The following is a 14,061-nucleotide window of genomic DNA, read 5'->3' on the forward strand; positions in this document are numbered from 1 at the left end:
GGGTAGTAACCCCAAGGAATGGGACAGCTCTAGCAGAGCTAGGTGGGATATGGGGAGTGTGCTTGTCAAAAGGATGAGGGCATCAAAAAGCATTTCACGAAATAGAAAATATTGTTATCGTTCCATCATCTTCCTTAAAGATGGAAATCTCTTACATTCTGGATCTTTTTTACCTCAATAGAAGCAATTGGGACTTACATAATGTAATAATAGGACCAGTAACTTACATTCCAGGCTAAGAACTGATGGCACAGATGTCATTATTTTGTGTGTGTGTGTGTAGTGGGGGGGTTTCCTCTGTTGCCCAGGCTAAAGTGCAGTGGTGCAATCATAGACACTCACTTCAAGTGATCCCCTGGCTTCAGCCTCTGAGCTAGAACTACTGGCATGTGCCACCACACCTGGCTAATTTTTTTTTTTAAGAGACAGGGTCTCACTATGTTGCCCAAACTGGCTTTAAACTCCTGGCTTCTATTGGTCCTCTCATCTTAGCCTAAACATCACCATTCTATTATGGAGGGACAGGGAAAAAATGTATTCATTAAACAGTAAAAATAGTAGGTTTTTTTTTCAAACACATGTAGATTAGGTTCTAAATTCTATGCTAAGCAATTTACATATGCAATTCTTCTTAAGTCCTAGAAACCAACTCTGTGACCAGTCATAGGTATGACTGGGATTTTTATTTTACAAGTGAGGAAGCTGAACCTTAGAAGGTTGGTGACTTGCTCAATGTATTTCAGCTCGTTAATGGAAGAGACTGTATTTTCATCCAGATCTGTGTAGTTCAAAGCACAGTCCTTAGCCATCCTGTGGTATTGCCTGCTTGAACCACTGATGCTTTGGAAACATTGCTTTGATTGGATCTACCCTAATATTCACCTGCTTTTTTAAGTCCCATTGCAGAATTTAGACTAAAACAAAAATTGAACTCTAGGAAGTGATTAATTCTTTCTTTCAAATTTCACACTTGAGGTTGGAGACTTCTGGGTCCACACCAAAGTTTTCTTTTGATCTGAGAACTTGCAAATGTTACACCCAGAATCATTTGGCCTAGAATGATTTTTATTTAACTGTAGCATAACCTGAGTTATTCAGGTTGCTATATTCATTGTCCTTTTCTAGGTAGCTAAATGAAGTCACCTGACTGACTTGACCTTAGATCAGATCAGATTTGATGATAAAAGAATTAATTCATGGAATTGCTTTCTCAGCTATCCGGGACCATCTCCATCACTGAGACTGTAGGCAGCAGCTCTAAATATCTTGCACTTGGTAAAAAAAACAGAACTATGTTTGTATTCCTTTTAGACACTTGGCGATTTTGTTATTGTTTATAAATGTAAGAGGTAACTGAGGTGTGAATCTAATTATCTCTGTGATAAGTTGAGGAGTGAATTACCCACACAGTTGAAAGTGCTAAATTCTCTCATTGGTTTGGTAAATATTGATTAATCTCCTTTTTGTATTGTCGCTGTTCTTGCACACAGCAGTGACCCAGATGGAAACAAACTACCCCACAAATAAATATATATTTATGCCCTGTGATAAGAATTCTGAGTTCAATAGGTAGACCATATCAGTGAGGTTCCAGTGCAGGAAAGAGAATAACTGTAGGTACTTAAGTGAGTTGTAGATTAATATGAGGAATCAGGTGTTAGTAAAAATCACTGAAGGGCCAAAGAAGCAGTTTATCGCCAGTCTTCAGGAGTATCACTCGGAATGCTACAGATCTGGCCCTCACATGGAACTTTGTCAAAATCAAGAACCCACTGTGACCTACTTAGATTTCCCCTAAAACTGCCTCTGAAAAACTGCCTCTGAACACCCAGGTAACTACAAAATGGACACCCAAGGCTGTGATGCATAACCAAGTAAGCCAGATCAATATGCCACCGTGACTGCTAATGCCTCTGTACCCACCACTTCATTCTTAGGAGTCTGAAAACTGGGATAGTTTCCAGGATGGTGCTTGCCAGTGGAAACTTCCAGGTGGAACCAAATTAGCATCCAGCTACAAGGGGGTCAGCAATGCACGTGGTAGCATTCTATTCTCTTCCAACAGAAGGAGGTTGGAACTAAGATTGAGTGGTTCAATCTATGGAGGTAAGCACGGGATTGTGATTGAATTTTGAGGTTGGGGAAGGCGTCTCTAAAGAAGTGACATTTCAGCTGAGACATGAAAAATGAGCTGGAGGGAGGCAGCCAAAGAGTGAGGTGTGTTGCATACAGGAGGAATGACATGAAAGGAGGTCTTGCAGTCAGAAAGCACTTGGTGTGTTAGTGCTGGAATGGCAGAGAAGTGCATCAGGATGAGTGAGAGAAAATGGTAGGCCGCTGGAGGGGTAGGAAAGGCCTGGTTGTATAGTGGCTTGTTAAAGATTTAGGATTTTCCTCAGATTATAATGCGAATCCAGCAATCCATTTAAGTAGGGGGAGAAATTGATTTGCTTTATGTTTGTGAAGATAACTCTTGCTGACATCCGGACAGTAGGTTAGAGACTTGTGGAAAGGGGAAGAGTGGAAAGGGGGCTATTGCCATGAGCTACGTGAGCAGATGGTAGTTTATTTTAGATGAGGGTGTTGCCAGTGGAGGTGATAGAGCAGAGTTAACAGGAATTACATTTGGCTGGCAGAACTGACAGGACTTGATGCCGAGTCAGTTGAAGCAGAGGCAGGGGTGGGCAGACCAGCACTCAAGTGTGGGTCCTGAGTTTCCCACTTCCACAGCTGGAGGGATGTTCACACCATGTAGTCCAATGGATAAGGTGTGTTAAACAGGTTCTGCAGTAAAATCGATATCAGTATTGAACGTATTAAATTTGACATGCCTCTGGAACAGCCAGCAGATTTTCAGCATGTCTAGAGAGACGTGCATATCGAGATAGTGGTCAGCATGGACGTGCAGATGGAGCCTGGGGGAGGCCAGAGTGAAAAACAGGTACAAACTAAATGAGTCGATCTAGTGAGGATCATGCATCCATCTACCCCCAAAGGAAAACATGACCCAAAGATAGTAAAGAAGTCGCTGACCAGGTAGTAGTAGTAAATCATAATTGGTTTTTCCTCGTCTCTTTGTTCTTCTCTTCTCACTTCTCCTTTTTCTCTTCTCCTCTTCATCTTCCTCTTGCTCTTCCTTCTACTCTCTTCTTTCCCCAAGTTCTTACTATATTAACTATTAGGCTCTTTCTGTTATTTTGAACAGAAACTCAAAATCAAACCTCTGTAAGTCAAGGGCTCGGTGAAAAGAATGATTCAAATACTTTAATACCTTCCTTTCTACCTTTCTTTTTTTTTTTTTCTAGTTTGAGAGAGAAGTGAGGGAAAGAACCAGATATTATATATTTCTTTTCTTGTGCCCTTTTGGGGGAATCCAACACCTTGGTGTAAAGTACTATAGAAATCAGCAACCCCAGTATTTGGAGGGAAGTATGCATAAGCTGACCTTATGTACAGGGTTTTTATTTTAAAAATTTTCATTATTTATTTATTTTTTACATTTCAAAATAGTAAGGAGATACCAATATTTTTGGTTACATGGATAGTTTTTGTAAAGCTTGAGTCATGGCTGTAAGTGTGCCCATCATCAAAAGAGTATTCATTGTACCTGTCGGATAGGTTTTTACCTTTCCCTTCCTCCCAAGTCTTCCCTGCTTATTTTCAAAGTTTTGCTTCCTGAGGTGCACATGTGTGCTCATCAGTTAGTCCCAATTTAATAGGGAGTAAATGTAGGGTTTGTTTTTCCATTCTTTAGATACTTCACTTCTCCAGTTCTATCCAGATTGTTGCAACAGACATTAATTCGCCTTTTCAATGGCCAAGTAGTACTCCATGGTATACATATATCACATTTTATTAATTCATTCATGAACTGATGGGCACTTGGGTTGATCCCACATGTTAGCAATTGTGAATTATGTGTAATAAACATTTGAGTGTAGGTGACTTTTTGATAAAAGTCTTCTTTTCCTTTGGGTAAATGCCCAATAGTGAAAATGCTGGATCGAATGGTAGGTCTACCTTTAGTTCTTTGAGGAATCTCCATATTGTTATTTAGAGAGGTTGTACTAATTTGCAGTCCCACCAACAGTGATTAAGTCTTCCTTTCTCTCTGCATCAGTATCAGAATCTATTGTTTTTGGACTTTTTATTCATAATAAAAACCATTCTAACTGGTGTAAAATGATATCTCATTGTGGTTTTAATTTGCATTTCCCTGATGATTTGTGACACTGAACATGCTTTCATATGTTTATTAGCCAGTTGTCTATCTTTTTTTGAAAAGCTTCAGTTCATATCTTTTGTCCACCTTTTGATGGGGTTGTTTGCTTTTTGCTTGCTAATTTGCTTGAGTTCTTGGTAGATTCTGGATATTAGCTCTTTATCTGATGTATAGTTTGTAATATTTTGTCCCATTCTATAGGTTTTCTATTTACTCTACTGATTACTTCCTTACTTGTGCAAAAGCTTTTTAGTTTAATCAAATGTCATTTATTTATTTTTGTTGTTTCTGTAATTGCCAGTGGGGTCTTAGCCATAAATTCATTATCTAGGTCAATATCTAAAAGTGTTTTTTTATATACATTTTTAGAATTTTTATGGTTTTGTGCCTGACATTTAAGGCTTTTATGCATCTTGAATTAATTTTCGTGCGTCATGAGAGTTGGGCATCCTGTTTCATTCTTCTGTATGTGGCTATCCAATATTCTCAGCAGTTTATCAAATAAGGCTTCTTTCTTCAGTGTTCACTGCTGTCTGCTTTCTCAAAGATCAACTGGCTATAAGTAGATGGTTTATATCTGACTTCTCTATTCTGTTCCATTGGTCTATGTCTCTATGTGTTTTAGAGATGACCTACTCGCTTTGACTGTTCCAATGTTTGATGACCATCTTGTGACTCTATGTCTGAGTTTCTGGTGATAGCAGGGCAGTTTTCCTCAATAATTTCCTCAAATAGGTTTTGTAGACTTTTAGCTCTTTCCTCTCCTCCTTCAGGGAATACCTATAATTCAAATGTCATTTTGCTTCACATAGCTCCATATCTCTTTGAGTGATTAAGCAATCACTTTTTTGGTTCTCTTCTCTTCCTCGTTGACTGACTGGATTATTTTGAGAGCCTTGTCTTCAAGCTCTGAGATTCTTTCTTTTTGGTTTAGTTTGTTGTGGAACTTTGTGCTGTGCTTTGAAATTTCCTAAGTGATTCTTTCATTTCTTTAAGTTGCTAGTGGATCATGGTTCTCTCCCTATACCTAGGACCTGCTGAGGATATCACCCAAAGCTTTTTAGGTGGTGCCTGTGACATCTAAGGCTACTCCTCTGCTCAGATCCCCTGCAGGGGTGGAGGCATGCTTGGCCCCCAGTCATAGGGCCCAATATGGGGGAGCATTTGTTCTGTCTGTTCCCTCCCTGGCCTGGTATGGGTGATGTGAATTCCACTGCTGGAAGGCTGAGTCCTGATAGGAGCTGTCACCGTACACCAGAGTGATCAGGATTGGCAGGCACTGATTTCTGCTGCGCCCGCCCTCCAGTGCAATGTCTCTGCGTGACTCCAAGCAGCTCCCTAGTCAGCGCAGAAGTATGGGCTGAAGTGGAGGGGCAAGGCCTCTCACAACTTAAGGTGCTTGCAGCTTTATTCCTCTTCTCAAAAGCTGATACCCCCTTGACTTCTTCTGCTCTGCTCTTTTTCCCTCTTACCAGGAGTACAAACTCTATTGTGAACCCACAGCTCACTGACATAGTGGGTAGCTCTTGTGAGTAAGAATTAGCTATGTCCCATTTGATTAAGTGAGCAGATGTTATAATGGGCTGTACTATTGATCTGCCTGTCAGTGTTTGATACTTGCAGGAAAGAGCCAACCACAGTAATTTTTTTTTTGTGCCCAAAGTAGGCTCTAGCCTCTCAGAAGAAGCACTCGAGTGCCCCAGGCAAGGGGAGAGGCCCTATAACTTCCAGAAAATTTAATTGCTTATTCTTTACCACAGCAGAGGTGGGTGGAGGAGCAAAGCTGAGAAGGATTAGGTCAGGAAAGCCTGTCTCCAGGCATTTGGAAAATTTGGGTTAGTAATGGCATATCATTATTGTTTTAATTAGTAACTTACTAATAACTAATACAATTGGTCATTTTTCCCTAAAAGGTTTATTAGACAATTGCCTTTGTGAGGATTGCTTTAAAATTCTACAGCAATAAAGCAGTGGGGTAGCATTCATATAGAAGGGGTTAGTTTACATATGTAAATGTTTAACATTCAGGTTGCAGTATCTCTAAGGTCAGTTCCTTTCAACACATATATACTCATTAAATCTCTCTTCTTGTTTACTAAGAAATATTTATTGCTATATGACAAGCCCTGTTCTAGGTGCTGGTGATGGCACATACATTCTAGTGGGGAGAAATAAACAACAACAACAACAACACATACAGCAAGAAAAGCAAGGTGCGATCTTGCTATGGTGGAGCATAGGATGGAGTACCAGGTCTGCACAGTGATAGAGTAGTAGGTGCTCTGCATGATAGCAGGATTGAGGAAGACCTCTTGGATACAGTGATATCTGAGCAGAGACCTGGATGAAGCAAAGAGTGCGTGGGCCATGCAAATGTGTGGGGAAGAACATTCCAAACAGAAGGACCAGAAAGTGCAAAGACTCGGAGGTGGTAATGTGCTTGTTTTGATGGAGGAGTGGCTGAAGCAGAATGAAGAATGGAGAGAGTGGTACAGGGCAAGATCAGAGAGGCAGGGGGGAGGGGAGAGGGTAGTTCATGTAGGATCTTGTAAGCCCTGGCCAAGAAGGACTTCAGATTTATTCTGAAGGAGCTCAGAAAGGAGGCACAGAGACCATTAGGAAGCCACCGCAGTGGCCCTGCAGCACAGTTCAGAGTGTACATGAATATAAGCCATTTTTCCTGTGTAAGCCTGCCCTGCTCTGCCAAGCTAAGGCCATTGTCCATTCCCCGTGCTACTGAATCCTTCTCCCACTGTGGGCCCATCAGTGGTAGCTAGGTAAGGGGTGGAGTGGGTGTCTTCTACAAGGTCTGTTGGGTACTAAGAGGCTGTATGACAGGCAATCAAAATACCTAAGAGTAACAAGGCAAGGTTAGTGGGTGTCACCCTCAGAAGTCATTTTGACAAGGCTTGGTCTAGCGCTTAGAGGGTCGAGAAGAACATGCTGGTAACTCTAGAGAAAAAGAAAAGTAGAGGCACTGCAGACTTCAGTGAAAAGTCTAAAAAAGAAGTGGTAGACACAAATGTGTGGCATGTACCGACTGACTCCATATTTAACCTCTGTGATGAAGTACCTGGAAATCTATAAATGACAGCAAGAACAGCTTGACAGGCTGCTGTGTGTTCCACTTGGCAGATATGACTAGTTGGAAGTTTTTTCAAATTTGAGATGTCACTTTTGAATATAAAAACAGAGCAACGTGGGTCCCAAGTCCCAAGTCCAAAGTTCTAATTCCAGCCCTCTATCCACAACCCGGATTAATGAGCTATCAAGCAAGAAGGGTGGATAGAGAATAAACATGATTTATTTAGCACTTTATTGTTCTGGAAGGTAAACTTCATGAGGCTGATAATTGCTTTACTCACTGCTATGCCCCCAAGGTGGGCAACTGTGTGCAGATCATTGAAGTTACTCACTTAGGTGGATGAAATTTAAATTCTTTAGGGGGATTTATATATTCTCATAAGCTTGGCAAGGATGAGATCACAGTTTATGTCTCCTCATCTTTTTCTCTTTTCCTATTTCTCTACTGCACTCCTGTAGCAGATGCCATCAGTGACTTGTCCTAATGGCCTTGGCCCACTCTGAAGCCAGCTGCAGGTACCCCCTGTACATAGCTTCTTTAGGCTTATGCCTGCAGGTTTTTTTTTAGTCACAAGTGAGTACTTGGGTCCTCATACTCTAGAAGTTCTGTAAAGAGTGAAATTCCCTAGGGGTAATCTTCTATCATTGAAAGATGGGAATCAGTAGATACCATTCCAAATTTCTTGTTTCTTGGTGGGATAATTCTGGGGCATATTCTATAGTCCCTCAGATGTCTACAGGGCATTGAGCCTTAGTTGCTAGCAATGATGTTTCACCTATTGGTACATCCTTCACAGCTTTCTCTCAGGTCATCACTCCATCACTCTTCTACTATTTCCTGAGACCACCTCCTAAATGAACTGTATATACCCAAATCCTTATATCAAAGTGTGTTTTGGTGAACCCTAACTAAGACAGTTACCTACAGTGCTTGGGAAAGCTGTGCATATGGGGTTCCTGTGAAGACTGAGTGAGATAATGCAAGTCAAGCATTAACACAGTACTAAATGCTCAGCTCTGAGCCATCATCACTGTTGTTGAGGGTGCCCATGAATTATGTATGCATTTTTCATCTTTGAGGAGGAATTTTAAAGAGGCATTGAGGCAAAGACCAAGGGGCACCCTCAATAACAACAATCATGGTGGTAATACGTGAGAAGGAACAGAGGCAGAAATTAATGACAAAGCTAGGAAAAATGGTATATACACTAGGTATTGTGACATTGATAGCATAGGAAATGAGACTTCACCTTGGGGGTCAATAGGTAGAGCATCTTATAGTATCAAGAGAAATGATGTGAACTATTAAGACAACCTGGAGAGACAAGTCAGAAATTTTACTCCCTTTGAAGAGACAGAAAGATTCCGTAGGTCTAGTCAAGTGGACCAATCTCAAGAGAGTGTAGGGAGAGAAGTGGAGAGCAAAGGAGTTGGAATCCTGAGTATCAGGAAATCAGCAGAAGTTAAACTAGAGAGCTCTGCACCTGGACAGAAGCATTTCAATCTCACCTTGTTTGATACAGTGTGTTAGATGCTGTGTGAGCAACACTTGTGTAGACTGTATCTGAAAGAGGTCAGAGCTCATGGGGGAATTTTGCCATTAAGTTTCAGCAGTGGCAGATCATTGGGATTATACCATAATATCAACAAAGGTAAATTCTAGTGATGTTTTCAGAATTAGGGCTCATGCCTGATGATGTTTGATTCTGTAGAACCGTCAAGAGTTGCAGCTCCTCAAAGTACAAATGGTGTCACGCTCATTTGTGGAGTCCTAGTGCCTCCGATAGTTCCAACATGGAGTAGTCAATGGACAGATGTAGAAGAAGGGAAAGGAGAAGAAAAACCAGTGACATCAAGGTAGGAAGGGAGAGGGAAGAAGAAATTAGTAAGTCCTCTGTAAATGCCATTGCCTGGGTTGGCTGAGAGGGATACCAAGTTGGCTGCTTTCTCCTCCACCTTGACGGTTGGGGCAAAAACACACCAGAGGTTCTCACTGATGTGGTTTCTTGTTAAACCACCACTATGAGTTATAGCTTACCCAGACCCAGTGCAGTTGTGTCATCTCACCTTTATGAAAGATGTGATTCCACAGTTGTAGAAAGGATGTGAAGTCAGCTGGGAAAGGAAATGCTCACATTCTTTTCAGTTTGGAAAAGAGGCCAAGGGCCACCTCACTCATAAAGCAGAGTTCAAGGTGGAGTGTAGACAGCTGAGGGGCAGCTGGAAAACAAAGCCATGTGAGAGTGTGGACTCCTTCTGACCCCTAATGACTCTTAGAAGGAGACATTCTCTTACTCAGTCTGGCTACTAGGATTTCAAATGTATCTTAGGGGCAATTAGAGTTCACAAAGAAAGTCCCTTGTTTGATCAAGGAGATACTGTTGGTGAAACTGAATACACTTACATGTTAATAAAGTTACAACGGACATCAGTTATACATTGATTCTTGGCATGACTAATGACCTTATGCAATTTAACCAAAATTTTGACTAGTGTCCCATCCAAACAAGTGGCAGAAAGAAAAGAGTGCTTCTTGACTCCTATCAAAGTTCATGGACAAAAACAGAAGCAAACACCTCATGATGTCAAGCTCATGTTCTTCCAATACCAAGGTATGTGGCCTGGGACAATTACTGCTCGTCTGGGCTTCAGCATCTTCCTCTGTGGAATGAAGTGCTTAGATTATATGACTTTTGAGGTCCCATTTCAATCTGTTATTCTATGATTCTAAATCTATACAGGAGTTGGGAGACCAGGTAAGTGTAAGGTACTTTGGTGGATTATACTGTTAAGGATCTTATTCCTGCTGCTTTGTAGAGAAGAGACTTTGAAAAGTTTGCACTGCAATTTTAGTCCTTGTTGTAAATGAGCAATTACGTTATTAACTTTTCTTAATGCTCCTTTAGCTGTGTAGTCATTTTAATTCCCCTTTTTTTGGTTGTTGTTTATAAAATTATGAATGAAAAGCTACCCTAAGAAAAGCCTACCTACTCAAAGACTATACAACTATTCTCCTTTGGAATTTTCTAATAGTTTTCTCATTTCTTTTTAAACCTCTAAATCTTTAATGTATCAGAAACTTATTTTTGGAAATGGTGTGAGTTAGGGAATTCAGTTCTTCCCCCTGCTATTTGATGATAAATTCTTTACCCCACTGATTCCAAATACTATTTTTATCTTATACTCTTTCTCATAGAGACATGAGTCTCTTAAGCTCCCCCTCCTTTTTTTTTAAAGGTTAAGTTTGTAGCAGATACTAGTGCTACTCTCAGTTCTCTCGGATCCTTCTTGCTGTATTTGTTTGAAGTACTCTGGATGAGGTATTTGTGAGTTTTAGCACCTTTAGGTCTTTTTTGGAGGGCTCCTTTAGCTTTCTTGTCTTCATCAAGGAAGGCCCAGAGGTTTCCCTCCCACCCTCTGCTTAACCAATGACTGACGGGTGTGAGTGTATGTGAGCATATGGAAACCCACTTCTCTAGTCTTGGGTAGATACTACCCTGAGGCATATATGGTGACATATACACCATAGCCTTCCAGCATGATCAGTCTGTCAAAAAAGAAGTGCTGTAATGAGCATCCTTACAGTATACCTTTGCATACTTACCCAGATGTTTTTGTTGGATAAATTCCTAGTAGTAGCATTGCCAAACATCCTGCAGCTTTTTACACCCTCACATACTATGTATAGCAATTAACAGTGACTGGAGATTTTTTGCACCTTCTTCAACATTGGTTTTATGCAACCTAGTTTTTTTTTTTTTTTATAAATTGGAGGATTTATAGTTCTCCAAATGAATGCTGAAAACATGGAGCTAGATAATTCTCCAGTAGAATTCATGTTTTCCTTTTCATCCTATACAATTGTTACTTGGATGTGGCTAGCCAGGGAGCACTACTTTCTGCTCCATTCCAACACCTTTCTTGCATCTAGATGCAGCCAAATGACTGGTTCTTGCCAATGGAATATGAATAGAAATGATGATTGACCTTTACCAACTAATATGTTCAAAGAAGAGTGTTCCTTTGCTAACTTTCTTTCTCTTTCTGCTGGCAGCCTGTAGAAGAGGATGGACCTAGGACTGACAGAGCCACAAGATGGGGAAAGCCTCGGTTCCTGAATCTCCACTGGGAATAAAGCCACCCACCAATCCAGGATACACCCACATTATAGTGTTATATGAATAACAAAGACACAAATATTATGTTGAGTGACTGAAATTTGGAGACATTTGTTTTAGATGCCAGCATTACCCTCATGAATACAGGTTACTTTGTAAATTAATATAATCTGCTAAAAATTTATTTTCTGATTTGTTATTTTGAACTCAAATTTCCCCACCATGAGTGACGAGCAAATTCATGCACTTACATTCCTCTCATGTATCCACCATCTCTATTTTTATTAGTTACCTTACTAATAAAGATATAGTTATCTTACTATTTTAGATCTACTACTGACTTATACCTTCTTTCTGAAACGGAGTATCACTATGTCACCCTTGGTAGAGTGCCGTGACATTTCAGCTCACAGCAACCTCAAACTCTTGGGCTTAAGCAATTCTCTTGCCTCAGCCTCACAAGTAGCTGGGACTACAGGCATCCGCCACAACGCCCGGCTATTTTTTGATTGTAGTTGTCATTGTTATTTGGCGGGCCTGGGCCAGGTTCGAACCCACTGGCTCTGGTGTATGTGGCCGGCACCCTAGCCATTGAGCTATAGGTGCCAAGCCAACTGATTGATACTTTTTAGAAGGTTTATATTCTTACTTTATACTTTAATAATATAATTGATTTTTTGATTTTATTAAATTTAGACAGTGTCATTTAACTCTTTGATATAAACAAAATTATTATACTTCTATGTCTATTCTTTCTTTTTGGTGTTTTCTCATTTTTGCTACATTGTTAAAGCTTACATTTGTTTAATTCTGTTCCCTAATAATTATTTCCATAATGAATTTTAACTTTGTTTTACTGGAATCAAAATTACGGCCAAGTAATCAACCAAGGGCAGTTTCGAATGCTTGTAATTTATGCCTTAAAACTCATGGGACTGGGTTGAGGAAATCCAGTGGGTTTTGTATCCAATTCTGCACTGTGTAAGTTCATTATTCCTTTCGGTGAATAAGTGTGCTCATTAATAAATGTGGCAAAAATAGAAACAATGAAACAATTAAAAATGACTGTTGAGAATTTGTTCACTGTGATAAACCTTAAATTAATTCCGTTTCCATTTTACAACCCCACTCATCAAAGATAATAGCTTTGATGGCAATGACTTTCAGTATCTTGTACAAAGAAGGAGCTATTAAGAGGGCCACCAAGGGACAAAGATTTCAAAACTCTCATTATGTACTTCCGACTCTCCACCATAGTTGTTACTACTGCTGTCGTAGTGAGAAACAAGCATCTGCACAGTATTTCCTCTTTGCCCTCCTGGAACTTCTTCATCCTTTTCTTCCTTGTCACCCTCCAGGCCACAGGTGTCCTTATATGTGACTGATTTGCTTTTGCATATCATGTTTTCCGAGAAGATTGACATGGAGGTTATTTTGGAGGGGATTTCTAATATTTGCAAGTGATATTTCCATAGATTAATAGCAATCTGACTTTTAAAAACTTTTAAAGAAATCTTAGCTAGATCTCCCCATTTCACCTCCTCTTAACTTTTTCCCCTTTGCAAGAGACAATGTAAAAAACTGAATAGTGAGAAACTCCCACTAGCAACCCACATATTTTCCCTCCAAATGGGCCACTCATCTTTTGAGGCAGTTTTTCACATGGTTTTAGCTTTCACACTTTTGGTCGTCTGTCATGTTTTGTTTATTAGAACAGGTGGAGATTTCGTTCTATCTTTCCAAAGCATGTTAAATGAAGAGGAAAACACAAGACTTTGCTTTAAAGAAACTGAGGAGATGCAGTGAAGCCAGAGACATCTACTTAAAGAAACTTGAAGCTTAGAGCTAGTTCCCCCAAATCTGTCTTGACCTCTTTGATGAATCAGGGGTTTTTATTTAGGGTAGAGATGTCTGAGAAACCATTGATATGTTCATGAAAGAATTCCTCTTATCTTGATTTTCTGGGGGCAGATGATCCAGAGGCTAGTATGGTACCTTTAATTTAGCAGTGTAAAATTAGTAAGAACATAGTAATGAATGAGAAAGGTCTATGTCATTAAAACTAAGACTGAGTGTTCTCCAAGTTGTGCTCTTTGTGTATCATCTAAAACAGGAGACTGAATCCTACCACTCCCACCTCCCAACTCATAGCAGAGCATCCTGCAACTTTTGCTTGAGGACCAGCAGACAAATGGCAGCAGAACACTTGTACCCAGCAGGGTGCTGCCCAGAACTATGGCCTCTGGGTGCAGTGGGACTCAACAAAGAGGGAGCAGCTCCTAGGGGCATGAGGGCAATAAACAGAAGGAGAGTAGTTGGGGGAACAGAAGGACTGAGGATGTCATAGAGTAAACGGAGTCCATGTGAGAACCAGGGAAGGAATTTTAAAGGAACCTTAGTTATACATTAGAAGGGAAGGGAATGGGGGAGAAAGAAGCAGAAAACCTGTGTTATCATATCTTCTCAAAATAATATCCTGTAAGATAAGAAATATTTAATATTTCCTTCTCTATTGTCAGCAGAAATGTAATGGTGCAAGGTGAAAGTTGATGTTATAGTATTTAGAGATTTTGGTGCCTTGTTATCTTTTTAGTAAATATCTTGTCATCAAACTTACAGGTAATTCATGTTTGTTTG

The 14,061-nt window shown here is 40.2% G+C and overlaps 1 long non-coding RNA gene across 1 annotated transcript; it reads left to right on the plus strand.

Moving 5' to 3' along the window:
• The first annotated feature begins 2,059 nt into the window (after positions 1-2,059).
• On the plus strand, positions 2,060-11,545 carry LOC128591714 (uncharacterized). Its single transcript, XR_008381637.1, has 3 exons — positions 2,060-2,106; positions 9,800-9,918; positions 11,361-11,545. It is a non-coding gene; the product is annotated as an uncharacterized LOC128591714 (long non-coding RNA).
• Positions 11,546-14,061: the final 2,516 nt, after the last annotated feature.

The sequence above is a fragment of the Nycticebus coucang genome, chromosome 8 (assembly GCF_027406575.1).
Source record: "Nycticebus coucang isolate mNycCou1 chromosome 8, mNycCou1.pri, whole genome shotgun sequence".
Lineage (NCBI taxonomy): Eukaryota > Metazoa > Chordata > Mammalia > Primates > Lorisidae > Nycticebus > Nycticebus coucang.